Below are 25,227 nucleotides of genomic sequence, written 5' to 3'. Positions count from 1 at the left end.
GAAGTATAGCAAACTTGGTAAATGGTTAAAAGTGTGGGCATCAACATCAGATACCCTGGCTGTACATTTTCACTTCTTTACTTTCAAGAACATCTACTGTAACTTTGGACAAGCAATTTTACCTTGGTGATACCTGCTGACCTCACATAAAAAATACAGTTGGCTGAGTGTGGTGGCTCACGCCTGTAATCCCAGCACTTTGGGAGCCGAGGCAGGCTGATCACAAGGTCAGGAGATCGAGACCATCCTGGCTAACACGGTGAAACCCCGTCTCTACTAAAAATACAAAAAATTAGCCAGGCGTGGTGGCGGGTGCCTGTAGTCCCAGCTACTTGGGAGGCTGAGGCAGGAGAATGGCATGAACCTGGGAGGCGGGGTTTTCAGTGAGCCAAGATTGCACCACTGCGCTCTAGCCTGGGCGACAGAGTGAGACTCCATCTCAAAAACAAAAAAAAGAAAAAAGAAAAAAGAAAAAAATACAGTTATGATATGTAATTAATAGTGTTGTTGAGAGAACAAATGAGATCATATATATGTGATGGAAAAAATATTAATAAAAAGAAATGCTCAGAGATGTTGTCTCCCCACCCCAGTCTACCAGAGAGAATGCTTTCATTGCTAACCCAGCTTTCAAGTCTTAGATTCCTTCTGTATAATCTGTCTCTGCCAGAGAAACCTTTTGTGATGCAGTATAATCCAAAAGAGATTGAGCCTAAGACTCAGGAGGAACATGGGGAGGACTTAGCAAAGAAATGAAGTAAACAGATATAAAAGAAAAAAGAAGTAGGCAAGGAAGTAGAGTGTAGAATGAGAGTCTGCAGAATGTAGGGATGCCAAGAGCTAAGAAAGTAATAAAAGTAGCTACCAGAAGCTTGTATTTGTTTTCTTTGAGGGATTGGAAAAAAGAATTGGGCTTCTTATTTTATTTTATTTCATTTTGGACTGTTCTACTTTGAAACTGTGCATATGACCTTACTAAGGAACCTATTTAGATGCCCTAAATTACATATGATTAGACATGTAAAGTGATTATTATTGAACATGGCTCATAGAAAATCCCAAATAAACAAGAACTTTTATAATAATAATAATATAATGATGATGGTTGTATCTGGAGTAAAATTCCAGCAAAAGCTTCATTGAATAGGCATGTCTTATGAACATATCATTAGAGAGACTTGTATAATTGGAGCACTTAGAAAAAAAATGGATATTTTGTCATCCCTTCCTTATGTGGATCACCTCAGAAAATATATTTCATTAGAAAAAATATTGGAGGAGCTCTCCATTCCTAATGAGATAAAATTAACATGAGCTACTGGCCTCTCCCTCAAAATGAACCCTGGAGAAATTAGAAAAATAAAGGAATGAGAGACATTTTGGGAAATGTGAGGCAATTATCATGCCTTGGTTTATGTGTGTGTGTGTAGATGTGTGTGAGTGTGTGTATGTGTGTGTGTGTGTGTGCGTGTGTGGTGTGATGGAATGGTCTGCGGACTTAAGGCAATTGAGGAGCTAGACATTTAAGAGTCTATTTCTTGACCACTTCTCACAGAAATTGCAATGGCCATGCTGTTGGTATTGAGTGGTCAATATGAAAGCAGCACAAAAAAGCTGCTAGGATGAAGGTTGATGAAAACAATTCTTTACTATTTACTACTTGAGTCCCTTTCCTCCAAATCTCATGGGTGGTGGACGAGAACTATGAAAAATACCTCTTTATGATCTTCTTTATTTCTCTCAAAAAGTTTAAAGGTGATCTCCTGACTGACAGAGTTGCCTTTGAGAGTGGCAGAGAGAGGAACATACAAAGTCATTCTGTGGAGTCTTGGACCTATTTCTTGCCCTCAGTTAGGATGCGGACCAAGGCCAGATCTTTGACCTATTACATTGTACATTATCATAGAACTGGCACCCCAGACCAATATGACTAGACACCTGAAGCTTATAAATACTTTACAAAAAAAGAAAACTTTAAATGTATGGCTATTTAAAATAAATACAACAAATACAATTTTAAAAGGGGAGATATTGGCAATATGAAGTTAGGAAGTTTTAAATTAATACAACTAGAAGTATTTTGGTATCAAATACTTAGTATATAAAATAAAATGTTCAATAGATGATATAATTACCAGAAAGAACACCACTGAAACATGGATTGGTAAGGTGAAAGATGTGATGAAAGAATTATTTTAGAAGATAGCAGGACATGATAAAAATCAAACATAAGATAAAAGATAGGAATTGTTGCAGTAGAAGTGCCAACAACTGATGACTAAGTTCCAGAGGAGTCAAAAATGGAGGATTGGTGTCAGTGATTTGTTACAACCAGTAAAACATGGCAGAAGTAGCACTTCTTGTATCTTCTCATGCTAAGTCAACAGAAGTCTTGCAGGTTCTATCTTGATCTCTTTGAATGCCTGTGCTCTAGATGTTCCCTCTCAAAAACCAGTCACCATCTGAGAGAGATATTCAAACCTCATTTAAGAGCTATGGTCAATTGTTCCAGTTGATCTCAACCTTTCAGCAATCTTCTTGTGGTAGCAGATCTCTCAGCCACAAATCTGTCAGCCTCCAGCTGTTGGTCACTGTCAGCTGATCTCATCAACCCAGTTAAGTCTCCAGACATTATGAAGTGGAGAAGAACCATCTTCGTTGTACCGCTCTTGAATTTCTAATATGTAGAATCTATGAGCATAAAATTTTGAATTGACTGTCTTTGTTTTTGCCACTATGTTTTAAGACTATTTATTATGCTATAGGTAACTGGAACATTTAATGTGTTCTTTATCAAGAGGTACTTTTTGCTATAATATAAAGAAACTCAAGTAGGCCCAATTTATGTCTTTCATATATTCATTCATTCACTTGTTCTTCAAATATTTGTTAATCTTCCATCATTTATCAGGTGCTATTCAAAGTAATGAGGATACAATAGCGTGTAAGACAGACACAATAGCTGAACTCATGAAAATTACAGCTTTCTTCTGAATTCTTGGAGGAACAGAACTTGTACTCAAGTTAAAGCCATACATCCAGGCACAAAGAAACAAGTATTTATAGTTAATACAACATTTCATGCCATATAGTCATAGATCAAGTAAATTAAATCATGAATGAAGGAATAAAATATATGAATATTGAAATGCCTGTATACTAAAGCTTCTGTGAATATATACACAACAAATATATAGCCTTCTTTAATATGTATATCATATACAATGAGTTAAATGTTTTATTTGAATTATGACAAAGCCTTTGATCAAGAGCAAATGATTCTATCTAGAATGGTACTAATGAAGATGATTTTTGTTTCTCAAACAGCATGATCAAGATTAACCATGAACTCTGGAAGAAAATTCTGTAAAACTACTGAGATTCAAAGCATTCTGGAGCTGACATTAACCTTTGAGCTTGCTGACTCCAACCCCCTTATTTTACAGCTGGAGCAACTGAGCTCCAGCAGGCAGTGAACCAGATGGGTCATGGTATCAGCAGTGGTGCAGAGCAAGCTAAACTCTGTGAGGTCGGCTGAGGTCCTTTGTAACCCAGAGGGATCCTGGCATGAATTTTAAATCCTCTCCTCAATTCTGGCATCAGTTCTAGTATCCATATGTCTGTGCATACATAGAAGCTGAGGCAGAGAAACTCATGAGAATTGCCAAGGCCCTAGAATCCTGAAAACAGTTGCTAATATCCTGTTGCCATGACAACCCACTCAGGAAAGAGCCTAGGTGCCAGACTTAGATTTTTTTTTTCTGGGTCCCAGAGGAGTACCAGAGTGAGTTGATAACTCTTTTATTGCTACCTGGAGAGAAGCCTTTCCTGCCCTGTGTCTCTTCCAATGGCAGATCAACACTCCAGGGATGGTAACTGATGCAACTGTGGTTGGTTTCGTTTCTTTTAGAGACAAAGGTCTCCGATGATTATTGTGCCATGAAAAATAAGGGACTTGTACAAGCTAACATGTCTATGAAAACATGTGATTTCTTTAGTCCCAACTACCTCCGCATTTGTGAGGCTCCTTGCTTTATTTTCCCCTACTTGTTTTTCACCAATGCATCTGCTCCTTCCTGCAGAGGAAATGTTTGTACCGTTCAAATGGTTGGACTATGAGTCACAGATTAAACAGGAGGGACTTTTCTGAATGATGCTGAGCAAGGCCTTAATTAAAAGGAAGGAAGAAATTCTGGTGAGTGGGAGCAAGGTTGTGTTGTTTAGAGCCATGCAAAGTGCCAGCCTCTCCCTAGGTAACCACTCGCCTTCTGGCATGAAATCATCCAAATTTAGGATACGTAAAATGCATAGGATCTGGAAATTCTCAGAACTGCATCATGATGCCTCCAGAACCTGTGTACCTGAATGTTGGAACAAGATAATGATTACTAACTCTCACTTGCTTCCTATATGTCAGACATTATTCTAAGCATTTTTATATTCTAACTCACTAAATCATCACAATAATTTAATAAAGTTGGTACTAGAGAAGTAAAGTGTCCTTCTCATGGACACCCAGCTAAATCAGTGGCAGTGCCAACACGTGAATTCAGGAAGCCTACACTCTGACCCATCATGCCAACCTACCTCTACTGATGTATGACTGTCTGGCTGGCTGGTGCTAGATGGCATCATATGCCTTCATCATGACTTGTTGAATAGGCCACTACTTTCACATTCTTCTGCTCTATCCAAAATGCATTTGGCCATTATCTCCTTCTTTTCATATTCTACACTGCTGCCTTAGTTAAGATACTAATTCTTATTTATTTATTTATTTATTTATTTATTTTTCTTGAGACAGAGTCTTGCTTTGTCACCCAGGCTAGAGTACAGTGGCACAATCTCAGCTCATTGCAGCCCCTGCCTCCCGGTTCAAGTGATTCTCTGCCTCCGCCTACCAAGTAGCTAGGATTACAGGGGCATGCCACCAGGCCTGGCTAATTTTTGTATTTTTAGTAGAGACAGGATTTCACCGTGCTGGCAAGGCTGGTGTTGAACTCCTGACCTCAAGTGATCCTCACTCATTGGCCTCCCAAAATGGTGGGATTACAGGTGTGAGCTACTGCACCTGGCCCTAATTCTTTCTTGACTGGGAAATTCAGCATCCACATATTGTATCTCCTTGCTTCCCATGTTGGTTTTGTTCAATCCATTCTCCACATTGCAACCAAGTGATTCTTCTAAAATGTATATAAGATCTTTTTTGCTCTTTTTTTTTTTTTTTTTTTTTGAGATGGAGTCTTGCTCTGTCGCCCAGGCTGGAGTGCAGTGGCGCAATCTCAGCTCACTGCAAGCTCCGCCTCCTGGGTTCACTCCATTCTCCTGCCTCAGCCTCCCGAGTAGCTGGGACTACAGGCGCCTGCCACCACGCCTGGCTAATATTTTTTGTATTTTTAGTAGAGACGGGGTTTCACCATGTTGGCCAGGATGGTCTCGATCTCCTGACCTTGTGATCGGCCCGCCTCGGCCTCCCAAAGTGCTGGGATTACAGGCTTGAGCCACCACGCCCGGCCCTTTTTTACTCTTATTTTAAAATCCTGCAATGATTTTTTTGTCTTCCTGTTGGTTCTCAAATATTTAGCAGGCTATCCCTGTGGCTTAAGCACACTGCTGCCACAGTTAGGTTTTTCTCTATTGTAATTGTCTATTTGATCTAGCTTAATTGTGCCCTAATCCAAGACAGAGCTTATGATTTTATCATTTTCTCCACTCCCTAAAACACCTTTTTGCATATGGTAAATGTGAAATAAGGCAAAGAAAGTTGAGTTAATAGTTATTGAACTAAGATGAATAGTTAGGCCTTGGTCTCCATATTAAGAAGCTGCCATGATATACTTCTGTTGTAGCTTACCCTATATGTGAAATTACCATTATAAAGCATGTATTCATCTCACAGAAAAATTAAAGAATATGAATCTGACAGACACAGTTAGTATATACTACTCTGGAGAAAAAATTTTCTGAATCACAAAACAAATTGCTTTCAGTCTCAATCCAGAAATCATCATCAGAAGTATGTTTTTGTTTTTGAAAATTAATATCTGCCTTTTCTTTAAGTACCCAAAGCCATGCTAATTCTACTGGGTGAGCATTGGTCTCATCGCTTTTAATGCACATGATCCATTAATGTCGTGTGTCATAATACACCTTGTTAGGGAACATTGTTTTATAGTCTCAGTCATAATCAGCCATATTTGTCGATCATACACAGTGTTGAGAACAATGTATTAGAAAGTTTAGTGCAGAATGCACAGGAAATGCCCCAGTGTCCTGAGGAGAATTTCCTCAGTTCAGTTGATGGTACTTTCTTTCATCTAGCCATGTAATCTATCAACCTTGGGTCTGTCTTCCTCTCCCTCAGCTTCCACGTTCAATAGCTTAAATAGCTGTTGAATCCATCCCCTCATCTCCACTGCTACTACTTCTGCCCTAGGCTTTGTCATCTCCTAGTGGAAACTGGAGTATCTTCCTCATTAGTTTCCCTGTCTCCTGTCTTCTTCAAAATGCCTTCATAGTATTTTATCAAGAAAGCAAAACTTATCATGTCATTTCCTTATTTAAAACTCTGGACACTCTTCATAATCCAAGTTCTGCAGCCTAGAATTTAAAATCTCATATTATTTGGCTAACAGTTAAATTTACTGGGTGGCAGGCACTGTTCTAAGTGCTTTAGTTCTCTTGTTGGCTTCTAAGGGTCTCCGTGTCTCCCCAGGAGACACTCCTAAGAGGGAAGTGCTATTTTATCACTGCCTTACTTTCAACTTCAAAAACTTTGTATTCTCACTACATGTTGTACATATGTGAGGTACCTTATACTTCAAGAGATTTTGTGCATGTTATTTTCTCTGCTTGATATGACTTCTATTTCCTTCCCATCTCATTGTCTTAACTGGTTGTTCATCCTTTAAAACTAGTTATAGGCATATCAAAAATTACAGTCTCCAAAAAAAACCTGTTTTAACCTCATCCATGTAGCCAGGCAAGGAGCCCATGTTCTATGTTTCCATAAAACTTTATATAAAATCTGAACATGATGTCTGTCATGATGAAATACTCTTGTCTTTTTATGGACATATAATTGATCTAAGTCCCCAAGGACAGAGGCTATGTTTGATTCTGTACCAATCTTTGAATCCTTCTTACTTCCAGTGGATGTTCAATAAGTACCTATTGAATAGAATAAGTACTTCCCTGTATATTCATGTAAAATAATATTTATATATTCTTTTATGACCAACCTTTAGTTTATGAGTGACCATTAGGGATTATAAAATGGGCTTTACTCTCGCAGTTTCATATTTCTAATAAAGTTATGATGTTAGGTATAGATATACTGTGGAAACAACAAGGGAAGAAAGAATAAGAAACCAGGAAAAAAATCAGAGAAAATTAGATATAATCTGAGCACAGGTGATAGCTGAAAACATGAGCAGTGAGCTAATTGAGGGACAGAATTTTAAGAAAAAAACTAAAGAGCCCTAAATAATACCTGGTTAGTGAGCCTGCTAGAAAGGGGATCAGCAAAGGAAAAGTGTTTATTTGTTGGCAAAAGCTCCAGGGACAAGTCAGCTCTTTATTGAGTTTGAACATAAGGAGAAGTACCCAAGAATGTAAGGCTTTCATCACATTTGTTTCATCTGTCACTTTATTTACTTTCTCTTGAGAATTTAAATGGAGAGAGATCTGAGCGAATTTGAAATTTGTTATTTTATAATGTTAAGTCCAAAGCTTCTAAATAGTTTTGAGAAATCATAAGGTCTGTTAGAGATTTATTTAGCACATTTTAAAATGTGCCTGTTTCTTACATTTAAAGTCCCCCTTCTGTTTTCTACACATTACCAGCTACATTTGACCTTCAAATAGAAAAAGAAAATTATGACTGATACAGTAGTTAAGAGATTTCTATATGACAAGAAGTAATGCTGGACATTTTATATAGATGACCTTATCTAGTCCCCCAACTTTATCAGTGAGGACTTATTTAATCAGCAAACTATGTATTGAGCACCTATTATGTGCAGACACTCTCTAGCTGCTGAGAATACACAATAAGAAAAACAGATTCCAATTTTTGACCACATGGAGCTTATATTCTCATGGGGGAAGATAGACCATAAACAAAATAAATTAGTATAATATAACATATAGTATATTAGAATATTGGCAAAAATAATGAGGGGAAGTGGGATTGAAATTTCTTGGGGCAATGTTTCATTTCAAGTAGAATGATCAGAGAAGGCCTTGTTGACAAGATGACTTTATTAGAGGCTTTGATAGGGAGGATGTATGTGGGAAGAAAATTCAAAGCAGATGGAACAGCAAGAACAAAAGCTCTTCTAATTTAGGCTTTGAAAAGCAGTATGGAAGCCAATGTGTCTGCAGTGTGATCTATACTCTCTAGAGGGTGGAGAGTATGAAGAAATAAAGTTGGAGACAAAAAAGGGAGAGAAGGTGAGCCAGGGAGGTGAGAAGGATCGTGGGGAGACTTAGAGGGCCTTAGAAGAAATTGTTCCTTTTCCCTGAGTGAGACAGGAAGGCTTTGACAGGTTCTGAGCAGAGATATGACCGGATTTGAGTGACATTATAGCAGGATCAGCACAGGAAACAAGTGGTACCCAGGGAAGAAGCAGGCAGGAGTTTGAAGAAGTGATATTTTTTCTGGAACAAAATGTGTCAGTTGTGACGTGACTATGAACTTCCTGCTAATGGATATGTAATTTTGAGGCCAGTATGCTTGGAATATCCTACGCCCCGGCACCACTGATTACAATGGACTCCACCTGTTGCAAATAGACCATCACACACTAAATTCTCTTTTATTCCTTTTTCATTAGACAACTGCAATAAAATTACTTCTATTGCCTCTGTTACTTTTTTTTATGATGTCAAACCAATGTCTTACATTATTAAAGAACTTAAAATACAAAGTTTCATTCTGTGGACAGATCTTCAATTGCTATTTATTACTGCAAAGAAAGTACATCATTATTACTGGTAATGTAATATAGTCATAAGCCTGAGGCGACTTTGGTCAAGTTGACATTAAAATATGCCCTACTAATGTCAGTCATATTTGCTTACTGATACATTAATAGTTAAATATTGTTACTGTGAATATTCACTTGGCATCAAAATAATCACAAATGCCAATCAAACACAGTCATTGAAGTTATGAGATAATCTCTGCTAATTGGTTGATCAGATGATCCAGTATATGCCTTTATATCTTTGTAAATTAAATTCCATCTATAATACAAAATTAAATAATAATCTCAGTTAATAATATAATAAATATCTCAGTGGTCCTTTTAATAATAAAAAAATGGTCATTGCTTTTTACCTCTCAAGAAGAGGTTGATATATTAGTCATCTATTACTACAGTGATTCTATGTAACGAACTACCTTCCAACTCAAGAACTTAAAGTATAATAAAAAAAAAAAAGAAGAAGGAAAAGATATAGCCCCCCTTCATTCCTGGAGCTGTTGGAGCTGTGAGTCTACTGATGAAGACAAGACTTAGCAACCTTGTCTCTTCTTTGAATTGGAGGCCTCTGAGTTAGCTGGGGGATAAAGACACTGTTCCATGTGTCTTTATCTTCCTTGAACCAGTGGGATAGCCAGGGCACATTCTTCTCAGAGCAATGGCAGAGGTGCAGAAGAGCCTGGACAACCTCAAAAGTATATTTCCAGCAGGCATGTGCCACAGCTGGCTATATTTACTTGTAAGACCTGATTGTTAAATGTTCAGCATTTTCTGAGGTGGTTATTAAACACAGCCATTATTAAAATTTAAATTACATAAAGGTATAGATAAACACATTATATTAAAAAAGAAAATAATAAACATTAAAAACTCACCACTTCCTAATTATTTTCTACATTATTTTAATCTGGGATCTTGAGGTCATTTACATCTAGTATGTCTATACAGTAGAGATATTATAACATGATATGTTACTGTGCATCTCTTTCCATCTCCACATTTACTAATGTCTCATTGTTAACATGAAGTTGGCCGTGGTGAAAGTATTTATACCATGAATATCATCAAATGTGAGAAATCAGGAACTTCCTCATCTTGTTTAACTGATTCTCAAACCAAGCTCTTTAATAACTGGAGAGCCAGTTGTTACACATTTTTAAGCACACCATTCATTTTGAGCCTTTGCTCACATCAGTTCTCCAAATATCCTATTGATCAAAATCAAACAATGGTGAAATACACTCTACCTTTAGTGAAAGACACTGCAATATTAGAAGACAAGGTGAATCTACAGGGAGGGCTGAAGAATTGAAGCTAATAATTCAATCTACCATAGTTGGGAAAAGATACAAAAGGCATATCTTTTGTATGCCTTTTGGCATACAAATAGGGAAATAGGGAAAAATAGGGAAATCAGTGTTTTATGTATGTGAATGAATTAGTATATATTACTTTGATTTTTCTTAAAAGCAACATTTTTTTCTTCATTATTTCAAACATTTCTCAAAGGAAAACAAAGTGACAATTTGAATTACAAAATAGATTATCTGTTTGTATTTATAAAGTGTTCATTAATTATGATGGTAGACAATTCAAACAGGCTAGAATGAGTTTCTTGGTCATAATTCCTAAGTTCTAACAAGCACAATTCATAGTAAAATTTATTCAATTTTGAATGTATCATATTATCCCCAATCCATGATTTTTTCAAAGTACTAAAAAGCTGACATGGGCTATATGAGAGAACATTAAAATTTAACATTAAGAATGTTGGTTAATAGTCTTACTTTCCTTGTGTGCAGATTTGTCTGTTCATTCCCAGCTGCATTGAAAATGTTTTCTGAACAAAGGGAGGAGGAGGGCACCTTAAAGATTGCAGTGGAAGTCAAGGAAAACCATAATTTACATTTCAGAATATAAATGCCCCACAGAGGCCTTCTTCCCCTGCTGCCTGGAACTTTGATTGGCATTTCAATAGAATTCTACCAAATTGGAGGTTGGTCCCAGGAAACTCATCCTCATGGTTACCAATGACTCTAATTCCAGGCATCTGATCTGGGCAAATAATATTTATGAGAACAGGACATTTAAAAAGTCGAGACAACTATGAAAGCCAATGAGAATCAGAAAACCAACATAAGAAGGAGAATAAGGACGTGGGTAGTAAGGATTTGTGGGTGCTTCCTTCTGGAAAACAGATGTATTTCTAGTTAAAGTTAATCCTGCTTTTCTAATTGTTGATAAACTGGCAAACAGCAATTATTTGTGTATTTGTGTGGGTGTGTGTGTGTGTGTGTGTATCATATGTTTTTTCACTCTCACTCAAAAACCCATCTTCTCCAGAAAGGATTATCTTCTATAATCTTATAAATTTAAAGCACTATAAAAATTGGATTATTTTGGATATAAAATTTCTAGAATTCTTGAGTATAAAATTTTATTTTGGATGTTAAATTGTAAAACCTGGACTCCTCTCTTAAAATCGGGGAAAAAAAGGAAAAAGAAATTGAGGTACCTCAAATTAATTATCAACTTCTCCCTCTCTAAAAATAATAAAATTCTAAATCACCTTTTTCCCCCTTTTCTCCAATTTTCAAAGCTTGTAGCAGGAAAACGAAAATTACACTTTATCTATTCTATTAGCTTATAACCTTACCATCTAATCAAACTTCCATTCTGGTCTAGAACTGTCCTTTCTTCCTTCTTACCGTTCTTTTCCCTCCCTCCCTCCGGCCCTCCATTCCTTCCTTCCTTCCTTCCTCCTTCCTTCCTTCCTTCCTTCCTTCCTTCCTTCCTTCCTTCCTTCCTTCCTCCTTCCTTCCTTCCTTCCTTCCTTCCTTCCTTCCTTCCTTCCTTCCTTCCTTCCTTCCTTCGTCCTTCCTTCCTCCCTCCCTCCCTCCCTTCCTTCCTTCCTCATTCCCTGCTTCTTATTATTTTTTCCTTCCTCCTTTCCTTCTGTTTGGCTCTTAATCATTTTTATGAAGATAAAGTAATGTGTGGTTTTATAAATATGAATACATACAGGAAGATATAAGAAATTACAAGGATATAGCTGCTATGAGAAGTCCAGTGTACATGGTGAGAAAAATAAATCTAACATTTCCCCCCAAGAGACTAGCCAATTGTATTAATAGACAAATGTATTTGAATCTGTTCTGATCTCAATAATTTAAAGTGTGAAATTTAGCACATAGACCATTTCCAGTTATTTACGAGTTTTTCTCTATTGGGCTTCTAACATTTACTCATTTTTTCTCATGCCAATATTACATAGGACTAATTATTATAGCTTTAGTATAATTCTTTTTTTCCTTGCAGGTACAAATATTCTATCATTATAATATTCTGAACATTTTCTTGAGTTTTTCCTTTACTTTTTTGGCAGATAAATGTTATAATATCCATACCAAAAATCTTTAAACATTATTTTAAGATTTAAATCATAATTAATTTGGCAGAATTGATATGTTTATAATTTTGCATTTTACCAGCTCATAATGTATATGTAAAATTTCATTTCAATCTTATTTTATGCCTCTTCAGTAAAGTTTCACAGTTGTTTTCTCTTGTGGCTTTCATTAAAATATGGAATTTCCTATTCTCACAGTAAAAACTAACTTTCCAAATGATGATTTTTAAAAACCACCAATTATATTCTCATCAGATCTCAGATGATCATATCCCCACTTTTTCTAAAACACTTTATTTTGTTATTGTAGGAAATTACATTAGGGCTGTGATTCTTACTCGGAATTTCTGCTAGAGCTATTAGAAAAGAGAAATTGTCATTCTGCTAGAGTTGCTAAACTAATAGGATAGTGATCTAGAAATGTTAGCTACCATTTGCCAACATACCCAAGACAATATTTGAGGGAAAAGACCACACAATATAAATGATGATTTAAAGCTGAAGAGACAAAGATTGAGGACATAATTTGTAGAACTTGAACTAATTCATGCCTAAACTTAATCTACCTAGTGGAATTCTCAATATGATGAATCAAAAATCTTTCATTTTTTTAAGTGATTGCCAGGTGCCACTGAAAGAGACATGCATATAGTGTTTTGTGTTCAATTTTTAGATATTTAAAAATAATCATTATAAAGATAAAACAGGAGCAGATAATTTCCATTTTGCAAGAGCATAGACACAAAACTCATAGGGATGATTTACATTAAAACTATTGCAGTTTGCCTAGTATTTTCTTTCTGGTTACTTCTACATTTTATGTCACTGGGGATGGTCTTTTAAACTTTCAATGAATAGGTACTTGAGAATTCTACTTTTCATGTCTGTTTATTTATTTTTTGCATCATGGTCAGTGGCATGACCACTATGAATACCGCTCTTTGTTTGTGAAGTTTTATTCTGCATCTTTACATGATATCGTATCACATGCCTTTAATTTCTTAAGCACATTGGTAACAATTAACAGGCCATATTTATTGGATTCACAAATTCTTTCCTTTCTTCATCCCTTCTTTGTTCCTTCCACACTTAGTATAAAATAAGACTTCAAAAAGTTCAAATTTTCTCCACCTTTGCTTGATATTTTCTTTTATTACCTACCAACTTCTGAGAGAAGAATGTGAAATGTCTCTATTATTATTATTATTATTATTATTACAGTTTTTGCTTTTTCAATATAAAATATATGTTGCTAGGAACTTGAATATTAAGATGAAATATTTCTCATTGTATCCTTTATCCTACTTACCTCAAATCAATTTTTTCTAATGTTAACATTGCCTGTCTTTTCTGTTTATCATTTCCTTGGTATAGTGTGTGCGTGTGTGTGTGCGTGCGCTGTGTTATAAAATCATGCCTGAGTACAAAATCCTTTAAAATGCCAAAGAGACAGATTAGTTTTAATGAAACAGTATGAAAAGTTCACTAATCTAATTTCACATTCTTTATTACAGCTAACATTTAAGAAATGACCACTTTTTCTTTTTTTTTTCTTCTTTTTGTTTTTTAAAGGATCTTGCTTTGTTGCGTAGGATAGAGGTTAGTAGCCTAATCATAAGTCACTGCAAACTCAAACTCCTGGGTGAAGCAACCCTCCTGCCTCAGCCTCCTGAATAGCTGTGACTACAGTTGTGCATCATCACACCTAGCTACAAAATAACCACTTTTGAAAATGTGTTAGAGTATCAAAAAAGAATACTCATATTTACCTAAGAAGGCTGAAAATCCTCCACCTTTTTCCAACCACATATATGTGTGCAGTGAGCTAAATGGTATGTGCCCCCAAACTTATACATTTAAATCTTAACCCCCAATGTGATGGTATCAGGAATTGAGGGCACTGGGGAGGTGATTAGATCATGAGAATGAAGCCATAACAAATGGTATTAGTGCCGTATAAAAGAGACCCCAGCCAGGCGCGGTGGCTTACGTGTGTAATCCCAGCACTTTGGGAGGCTGAGGCGGGCGGATCACAAGGTCAGGAGTTCGAGATCAGCTTGCCTAATATGGTGAAATCTCGTCTCTACTAAAAATAGGAAAATTAGCCAGGTGTAGTGGTGCGCGCCTGTAGTCCCAGCTACTCGGGAGGCTGAGGCAGGAGAATCGCTTGAACCCAGGAGGTGGAGGTTGCAATGAGCCAAGATCTCGCCACTGCACTCCAGCCTGGGTGACAGAGCGAGACTCTGTCTCAAAAATTAATAATAATAAAATAAATAAATAGGTAAATAAAAGAGACCCCAGAGAGCTCCCTCGCCCCTGCCACCATGTGAGTTAATTGTGAGAAGATGGCTACCTATACGAGGAAGTAGAAACTTACCAAACAACTAGCTAGCTGATGCCTTGATCTTGGATTTTCCAGTTTCCAGTATAATGAAAATAAATTTCTATTATTTACAAGCCACTCAGTGTACAGAATTTCATCATAGCAGTCCGAACAAACTAAGACAATGTGTGAGGCTAATTTCTTTCAGCTTACTTCAACCAAAATTGTGTCATAACAGATTGAATGCAAAAGCAGATAATGAAAAACCAGTTATCTTTTATTAAATCAGAAATTAGGGAATTTACCAAAGGCAAAACTAAACTCTCTTCTCACTAAATTAATTTCGGTTTGGAGAAATACAGTTTTTATAGTTTTTAATGTGTAATTTCTGTTAAAATGTAATGGATTTGTTAAAGCTATTTTAACTTAATTGTTAAATAAATACTTTCAAAATTGTTCAGTTTTAATTTTGAATTCATGAAATATTAATAGATATAACCCATATGAGCAAAAGACCTTTGGGGTTCTCAGTAATTTTTAAAAGTATAAAAGGATTCTGAGAACAAAAATGTGAAAACCTTTGTTTTGGTAAAGTTTCCCTTATTTTATATATTTATTGTGAATATTTTCTTCCAGTTTATGATACGTGTTTTCATTTCCCAAAAGCTGTTAATAAACCAATTTTTAAAAATTAATAAAGCCTAAGAAACATATATATTTTTTGTAAGTACTTTGTTTATCTTCTCCTATAAATTTTGACTATCCCTCAGGGCCAAGGGAGTCATGATATGTCTGAAATTCAGTGTTGTGCATTATGTGAAGGTTGAAGTTCATTTTAACTACATGGTTATCCAATACACAGTTGTTCTAGCACCATTTGTTAAAAGACTGTTGAATTCATTAAATTTCCTTGGTGCCTATGTAAAAAAAAATCAGGTGAATATTGATTTTATAATATTGTAAATATTTACAGTAGTATAAATATTGAAATACTGTAGTTTTATTGTAAATATTGAAATGTTGATTGATATCTATCAAAAATCATATTGAAATTAGATTTGGGGTTGCTGTGAATCTATAAATCAGTTTGGCAGCTTAATGATATTGAGTCTTCATGAAGATGAACAGTAATTCAGGCTTTCATTTTTTGCTGTGATGTTCCATAGTTTTTGTTGTAAAGGTCTTCAGTATTTTTGTTACCTATATTGCATTTCAAAAAATATTTTTATTTGTTCATGATTTCTCTTACTTCTTTCAGCAGTGTTGTGTAATTCTCATTGTAGAGATTTTTCCCCTCCTTGGTTAGCTGTAATCCTAGGTATTTTATTCATTTTGTGGCTGTTTTGAATGGGATTGCATTCTTCATTTGGCTCTCAGTTTGCATGCCATCGGTGTATAGAAATGCTACTGATTTTTGTACATTGATTTTGTATCCTGAAACCTTACTGAAGTAGTTTATCAGTTCTAGGATCCTTTTGGTGGAGCCTATGGGAAAATCTACATGTAGAACCATGTCATCTGCAAAGAGAGATAGTTTAACTTCCTCTTTTCTTATTTGGATGCCCTTATTTCTTTCTCTTGCTGATTCTCTGGCTAGGACTTTTAGTACTATCTTGAATAAGATTGGTAAGAGTGTGCATCTTTGTCTTGTTCTAGTTCTCAAGTGGAATGCTCCAGCTTTTGCCCATTCGATGTGTTCATGTTGGCTATAGGTTTGTCTTAGATGGCTGTTATTATTTTGAGGTATGTTCCTTTGATGACTAATTTGTTTAGAGTTTTTAACATAGATGTTGAATTTTATTGAAAGCCTTTTATGCATCTGTTGAGATAATCATATGGTTTTTGTTTTTAATTCTGTTTATGTGGTGAATTACATTTATTGATTTGCATATATTGAAACAACCTTGCATCCCAGGAATAAAGCCTATTTGATAATGACAAATTAAGTTTTTGATGCACTGCTAAATTTGATTTGCTAGTATTTTGTTGAGAAATTTTGTGTCTGTATTCATCAGGGATATTGGCTTGATGTTTTCTTTTTTTGTTGTGTCTCTGCTACATTTTATTGTCGGAATGATGCTGATTTGTATAACAAATTAGGGAGGAGTGCCTACTCCTCAATTCTTTGGAATAATTTCAGTAAGATTGGTACTAGCTATTTGTACATTTGATGAAATTTGGCTGTGCATTCATCTGGTTCTGGGCTCTTTTTGGTTGGTAGGCTTTTTGCTACTGATTCAATTTTGGAATTGTTATTGATCCATTCAGTATTTCAATTTCTTCCTTGTTCAATTTTGGGAAGCTGTCTGTTCCCAGAATTTGTCCATTTTTTCTAGGTTTTCTACTTTGTATACATAGATGTGTGCACAGTAATCTCTGAGGATTTTTTGTATTTTTATGTGGTCCATTGTAATTTTGCCCTAGTCATTTCTGATTGTGTTTATTTGGATTTTATTTTTTCTTTATTAATCTAGCTAGCAGTCTACCAATCTTGGTCATTCTTTCAATTAACCAATTTTGGATTTATTGATTTTTTAATAGATTTTCTTGTCTCAATTTCATTCAGTTCAGCTCCGATTTTGGTTATTATTTTTCTCTTGTTAGCTTTGGGTTTAGTTGGCTCTTATTTTGTTAGTTCTTCTAGGTGTGACATTAGATTGTTAATTTGAGATCTTTCCAACTTTTTGATACAGTCACTTATTGCTTTAAACTTTCCTCTTAACACTGCTTTAGCTCTGTTCCAAATATTCTGGTATATTGTGTCTGTTTTTCTTAGTTTCAAATAATTTTTTGATTCCTACCTTTATTTCATTCTTATCCCGAAGTCATTCAGAAGCAGGTTGTTTAACTTGCATATAATTGTATGGTTTTGAGAGATCTTCTTGGTATTGATTTCTATTTTTATTATGCTAATGCCCAAGAGCGTGGTTGGTATGATTTGGATTTTTTTGAATTTGTTGAGACTTGATTTATAGCTGAGCATATAGCCAATTTTAGAGTATTTGCCATTTGCAGATGAGAATAATGTATGTTCGGTTTCTATTGGGTGGAGTGTTCTCCTAAATGTCTGTTAGGTCCAATTGGTCAAGTGTTGCATTTAAATGCAGAATATCTTTGTTAGCTTTCTGCCTCAATGATCTGTCTAACATTGTCAGTTGGTTGTTGAAGTCTCCCACTGTTATTGTGTGGTTATCTAAATATCTTCATATATCTCTAATAGTTTTTGTTATGAATCTGGGTGCTCCAACATTGGATGCATATATATTTAAAATAGTTAAGTCTTCTTGTTGAATTGACCCCTTCCTCATTAAGTAATGTCTTCGTTTTTTATCATTGTTGGTTAAAATCTGTTTTGTCTTGTAAAAGAATAGCAACCCCTTCTCCTTTTTATATTTCATTTGCCTGATAGATCTTTCTTCATCCCTTTGTTTTGAGCCTATGGTTGTCATTACATGTGATATGGATCGCCTGAAGATAGCAGTTGGATCTTGCTTCTTTATCCAACTTGCCACTCTATGCCTATTAAGTGGATCATTTAGCCCATTTACATTCAAGGTGATTATTGATATGTGAGTATTTAATCCTGTGATCATATTATTAGCTGATTGCTATGTAGATTTCATTGTACGGTTGCTTTATATTGTCATTGGCTAAGTATTTAAGGGTGTTTTGTGGTGGTGGTTATTGTTCTTTTGTTTCCATGTTTATTACTCCCTTTAAGACCTCTCCTAAAGCAAGTCTAGTTGTAATGAATTCCCTTAGTATTTGCTTGTCTAAAAAGAATTTTATTGGGCCAGGCATGATGGCTCACACTTGTAATCCCAACACTTCGGGAGGTCGAGGAGAGCGGATCACCTGAGGTCAGGAGTTCAAGGCCAGCCTGGCCAGCATGGTGAAACCCCATCTCTACTAAAAAAGAAAAAAAAAATTCAAAAATTAGCCAGGCATGGTGGCGGTTGCCTGATCCCAGCTACTTGGAAGGCTGAGGTAGGAGAATCACTTGAACCTGGGAGGCGGAGGTTGCAGTGAGCCAAGACCACGCCACTGCACTCCAGCCTGGGCAACAAGAACAAACAAAACTCTTGTTTAAAAAAAAAAAAAAAAAAGAAGAACGTTATTTCTCTTTTGCTTATGGGGTTTAATTTGGTGGGATATGAAATTCTTGGTTAAAATTTCTTTTCTTTAAGGATGTTGAAAATATGCCTCCAATCTTTTCTGGCTTCTAATGAAAGTTCCTCTGTTAACCTGATATAATTTTCTTTGTACAGAAAGTCCTCTTCTTTCTTCCTAGCTGCCTTTAAGATTTTTTATTTTGAGGAATTTGTTAACTATGTGTCTTGGAGTTGGCTGTCTTGTATAGTATCTCACAGGAATTCTCTGAATTTCTTGAATTTGCGTGACAAACTCATTAGCTAGTTGGAGAAAATATTCATGGACTATATGCTCAAATACATTTTCCAAGTTGCTTGCTCTCTCTCCTTCTCTTTCAGGAATGCAGAGTCATAGGTTATGTCTCTTTACAGAGGTTTCTCAGAGGTTTTATTCTTTTTTTTGTTTTTCTACCTAAGTTGCTTCAAAGGAGCCGTCTTCAAACTCTGATATTCTTTTCCTAACTTGGTCTATTCTCTTGTTAATGCTTCAGATTGTATTATGAAACTCCTGTAGCGAGTTTTTTATTTCCAGAATTTCATTTTGGCTCTTTCTTAAAATGGCTATGTCGTCTTTGAACTCTTGGATCATTTTACTGTCTTCCTTGAATTGGGCTCAGCATTCTCTTATATCTCTGTGAGATTCCTTACCTCCAGATTCTGAATTCTATTTCTGACATTTCAGCCATTTATATCTGATTAAGAACCATTGCTGCTGAGCTAGTGTGATTATTTGGACATAAGAAGACATTCTGGATTTTAGAGTTGCCAGATTTCTTGCACTGGTTTTTTCTCATCTGTGGGGGCTGATGTTCCGTTTTCCTTTGAAGTTGCTTTCCCTTGTAGGAGACTTGATTTTTATGTTCTTTATTGCCCTTGAGAGTTCGACTATGGTGCAAGCTGGGTATAGTCAAATGGCTTTATTTCTGGATGGTTTCAAAGGGCCAAGGCTCACTCAGCACTCCTAGACTGCATGCTCTAACATTGGGGGTCTATGATCAGGCCCATGGCTTTGTCCTCTGGCCCCTTGAGGTCAAGCACAGACTGTTCTTGGGGAGCTGAGGTGCTCCCAGACCACTGGCAACAATATTCCACTGGGAGCTGCAAGTGAGAGCACTTTGGTGAGAAGGCCAAAGGTAAAACTACTCTGGTGGGTTTGTTTGGGGACATGGACAAAAGCATCCTTGCAGGTGGCAGGCGGCTGTGGGTGAAAGCAGTCCAGAGAGGCAATCTCAGGGTCATGGGTGAAAGTGCTCTGGTGAGGCAGCCAGGAGCCTGCAGGTGAAAGCAGTTTGAAGGGCGGTAGTAGTGTTGTGAGTGAACATGTTCTGGTGGGGCAGCAGGTATGTCACAGGTGAATGTGCTATGGCAGGGGGCCATCAATAAAAGTGCTCTGGCAAGGCCACTGAGGCTGCACTGCAAGCCATTGTACCCAGGCAGGAGCTCTGAGAGGGGTCCGCAGACAGGAAGTCAAGCATTTTAGACTCACCCTGATCCCATAGGATCTTAAAGACCTTTAAGATTAAAGATCTTAAAGGTCTTTAAGATCCTATGGGATCAGGGTGAGTCTAAAATGCATGACTTCCTGCTCTCCAGGAAGCCCTCTTCCTGCACTACTCTCTCCAGTTCTGTCAGATAAAGATGATTAAAGCTACCTACAAAAGTATGGAGAACATTTAGGAATGGGCATCTATGGCTGTGTTCCACTGCAGCTGTTTCCATGCTAAACTGCTTGGGCTCCACAGATTCAAGCTCTGCCTCTGCCTACTTCTTGGGCAGTTCCCCCTGTGAACTCAAATCTCAATGGGGGTTGTGTGCATTCCTGCAGTTAGGACCCTGGTGACCCATGTTGAGAGTGGGCTGCTGTGCATTTATTTCACACACCCCTTCCTTAGGAGTCATTCAGGGACGGGAAGAAGTCCTGGTGCTCAGCAAACCCATGTGGGGTTTCCGGCTTCCTTCCCCTTCGGCCTCAATGCCTGTGTTGTCTGTCTATCTGCTCAGTAAATTCTCTCTGAAGATCTATCCAGAGTATGCCAGTCTACTCAATATTCTGGTCTCTCTTGGTGGGAGAAGTTCTTCATGCCTGCTTGACAATTTCTTTAACAGATATGGGATATGATAATTTTTTCTTATTTGTGTTCATTTCCATAAGAATTGTTTTTATAGAAATTTGATCATTTGGGCTGTGTTGTTAGATAAATAGGCACATAATTTTTCATGATAGTACATTGTTATAATTTTATTTTCTATAGGATTTATAGGATTCACCCTTTCAGTTCTGATATAGGTAATTGATATTTTCTCTATTATAAAAATAATAAAACCTTATGAAAATAAAGTTGGTTGGGAGAATATCTTTTTTTTCTGAATCTATTATAAGAGTCAGTGTTGGCTTTATTAATTTATTCCATTGTCAGTCTGTGTTCTGTTTCATTAATTTCTGCTCTTTATTGGTTTTTCTTCTCTGTATTTTGGGATTAATTTGTTTTTATTTTTCTAGCTTCTTAAGGTGAAAACTTAGATCTTTGGTTTTAAACTTCCCATCTTTATTAACATGCTCTTGTAATGCAAAAAAGTGTTTAATTCACTATTTAATTGTACCCAATATGTTTTGATATGTTGTATCTTGATTATAACTCAGTTTGAAATGCTTTCTACTTCACTTGTAATTACTTTTATCTATGGATTATTTATGTGTTGTTTTTAATTTCCAAATATGTGGGGCTTTTATTGTTTCTTATTGTGACTGACTTTTATGTAATTTTCTTATCATTAGAAAATATACTCTGTAAAATTTATATCTTTTGATATTCATTGATACATATTTTATAGCCAACACATGATCTATGCTATGGTTTGAATGTCTGTCCCTTCTGAAACTTATATTGAAAATCCCAAATGTCACAGTATTGAAAGCTGAGGGCTTTCAGAGGTGTTTGGGTCATAATGGCTCTGCCCTCACGAATGGGTTAATTCATTCATGGATTAATACATTAATGGGTTATCATGAAAGCTGGTTAGTTATCAGGAGAGTAGGTCTATTTTAAAAGCCAGTTTGGCATGCTCTTGGCCCTCTTGCCATGTGATGAAATCTGCCGTGTTATGATGTTGTAAGCATGCCCCCATCAGATGTGGCCCCTTGACCTCAGACTTCCCAGCCTCCAGAACAGTAGGAAATAAATGTATTTTCTTTATAAATTTCCAAGTCTCAGGTATTCAGTTACAGAAACAGAAAATAGACTCAAATAATTAATTTTAATGAATATTCTATGTGGACTTCAAAAAAAATGTGTATTCTGTTATGTTGAGTGTAGTATTTGTAAAATACACATTAGTAAACTTGATTCATATTGTCATTACAATAATTTATATTCTTACAGAGTTTTCGTCTGTTTTACTAATTTTTAAGATGAGAGTGTTAAAATTTTCTATTTTGATAGGGAATTTGTATCTTTCATTTAGTTCTGCAGGTTAATTTCTTCTTCTATTTCTTATATGGTATATTCAGTGCATATACATTTAGAATTCCTATGTTTTCCTGATGAGCCTTTATCATTATATATTACCCTTCTTATTGCTTGTAATACTCTTACCTTTAAGTCTACTTCACTATTAATATAGCCATGCCCTTTATATATTTACTATTTGCATAGTATATCTTTTAGTATGATTTTACATCCAACCTCTCTGATAATTTATATTTAAAATGTCTTTTGTAGATAGTGTATAATTAAGTCTTCCGTTCCTAATGTCTCCACTAATCTTTTTTTTTAATTTTAGTGGTTTGTCAATTTACATTTAATGGATATAATATTTATTGGTATGTTTGGGTTATTTCTATTATCTTGCTTTTTTTTAGACATCTTTCTGTTTTGGATCTTTTCTTTCTCTATTTCTGCCTTATATTTGGTTATTCAAGTTTAAAAATATCTTCCATTTTAATTCCTCTATTGGCTTTTAATCTATTCTAAATATTAATTCATTCATTATTTATTTTAGTTTTTCTGTAGCAATTACAGCATACATTCTTAAATCATCACAATCTTCTTAGTGCTGTACCACTTTATGATTTATATCCTCTCCCTCTAATAATTACAGGTCATATTTTCCTGCTTTCTCTCATGTTTAGTAATTTTTTATTCAATGCTGGGAATTATTTATGACACACTGTTAGGAGTTTGGAATATGTTTCCTTCCTTTAAATAGTGCTGGATTTTATTTTTATAGGTAATTAGATTACTTGTGCTATTTGTTGTTACCCCTGTCAGACTTGGTTTTGTTCTTTATTAAGGAGGATCTATTTTAGTATTCAATTTAGTTCTAGGTTAGTGCCCTTTGCTTACTCTATGGCATATTACTTACTTGAAACATGTGGCCTTTCCAGAATCTCAAGTGAATGTCTGCATTTCTCAGAAAGGTCTGTCCATTCCGGCGGGTCTATAACATTAATATCTCCCAGTATTTCTTGACTCCTCTACAGTCAATGTCCCATTTTTACCCTCGCAGCAAGTTATATCTGCTAAGCATTACAGAGAACCCCTTGACCAAAAGCCCGTATGAATTCTCAGTCTTCTGTGGCATTTCCTCTCTTCTAAGGCATAGCTCCCTCTCACCTAGTATTCTGCTCTGCAAACTCAAGCTGGTTCAGCAATGCAGAACTCCTATCCTTGTCTCCTCACCTCCACAAGACTAGCATGCCCTATTTGAGCTCCACTTCTCCACAACAGCAGGTGTATACCCTTAGGCAGAAAGAGGCGGGTAATTACGGATATATTCTCATGTATTTAATTTTTTCAAGGGTCACTCTACTGTACTGCTTGTTACATTCTGTAGGACCTTTTATTATTAATACTTGTTTTTCTTCAATGCTGAAAAGATTTCTGTCATGTCTTTGGGAATCCTTTCCCTTCTAATCCCCTTATTGCTTTTATTTCTTTGCACTCTTATTTAACTATTAAATAAATATGTATACTTCAGGATCTATTCTCTGTATATTAAATTATTTTCTTTTCTAATTTCTCATTATTTTGAAAAGCATTCTGGGATTATGCTCAAATTTGTCTTTCCAGTTTTCTTTTGATGATTCAATTTTATTATTCTCAAGTTGTATGTGTTTTTCTGTTTTACAGCAGCTTATTGTTTAAAGAGCCATTTCCATTTTTTATGCCTGTAAGTTTATGAATTTCACCTTTTATTTCCTTCTTACCTTTGTTTTTCTCTGCCATATATTCTAGCATGTTGAGTTTGTTTCTTTTTTTATTGTGTTAGTTATGTGCTCATCTTTGTCTCTGAGATTCTTTTGCCTACCTGTGTATGCGGTTTGGCCTATCTTAAGAAATTTTGCAAGAGGGATAGGATATGCTTCTTATGGGTACCTACATGTAGCTTACTTCTAGGCCTGAGTGTTCTTTTTTCCTTCTTTATTATCTATACAGGGCACTGTCCTGCCACTGGCCTTAGCGCCCCAACTCACTGCCCTGGTTGATTGAAACCAGCATGGAGCATGGAGCTGTGGGCTATCTGCTGAACTACTTACAAGTTATTCATATCCTATTCCTGGTCTCTGTCATCTCAAGACTTGAAGTACCAATGGAGCTACTCCTTCCTCTCACTCCATTTTTCATAGCAGTCCTGTTCTGTTTGTTACAGGCCATTTTCTCAATCAACTGTGTCTCATCAATTCCACCTCTTAGAGAGTCTTAAGCATTTATACTTCAAATTTGGCATGCTTTAAATGATAGAGGGTGAGGAGGCAGAAGGATATGTGTTAAGCTCTACATCTTGATCCTAGGAACCTATATTGCAAAATGTATGAGCATAGGATAGATTAGTGATAGATAATGATGAAGAGAATGCCTTTTAATCACAGTGGATATTCAGCCGATATACACCAGGACACCCACATTATCTGTGTATGATCAGTATCTATTTTGATTGGTTTGTGTTCCTGTCATGTTTGCTGCTAAATAATATAAATGTCATATTTACCTGTAATAATTGCAGAGTATGGACAGAGCATTCTGATAGTCTTGAAAAGCTGGCTAGGAAATAATAGTTTGGAAGCCCTTGCTATTTTTGTATTGGTTGAGAGTTGCTGGTATCTCTTTTTATCTGCCTGTTTGCTATAGGAAGAATCTTTTGAGGAATCAGAGGAGGATGCCTCTGTCCATTTGATAGGAAGCAAGATGTAGGACAGGCATGCAAGACCAAAATATGTCTTTTTCTGACCTGTTGCAGAACTTTAATTTCTATCTGGTGGAATCACAAAAATTGACTCATGATTTTTTTCCTCCTAGAAACATATATTGATGTAGCTGAATGTCTATATAGCCTCAAACTCAAAGCAAACAATGCTTA

Source organism: Pan troglodytes, chromosome 2 (assembly GCF_028858775.2).
Source record: "Pan troglodytes isolate AG18354 chromosome 2, NHGRI_mPanTro3-v2.0_pri, whole genome shotgun sequence".
Classification (NCBI taxonomy): Eukaryota; Metazoa; Chordata; class Mammalia; order Primates; family Hominidae; genus Pan; species Pan troglodytes.
The sequence above is the reverse complement of the archived record's forward strand: the minus strand, read 5'-3'. Positions refer to the sequence as shown.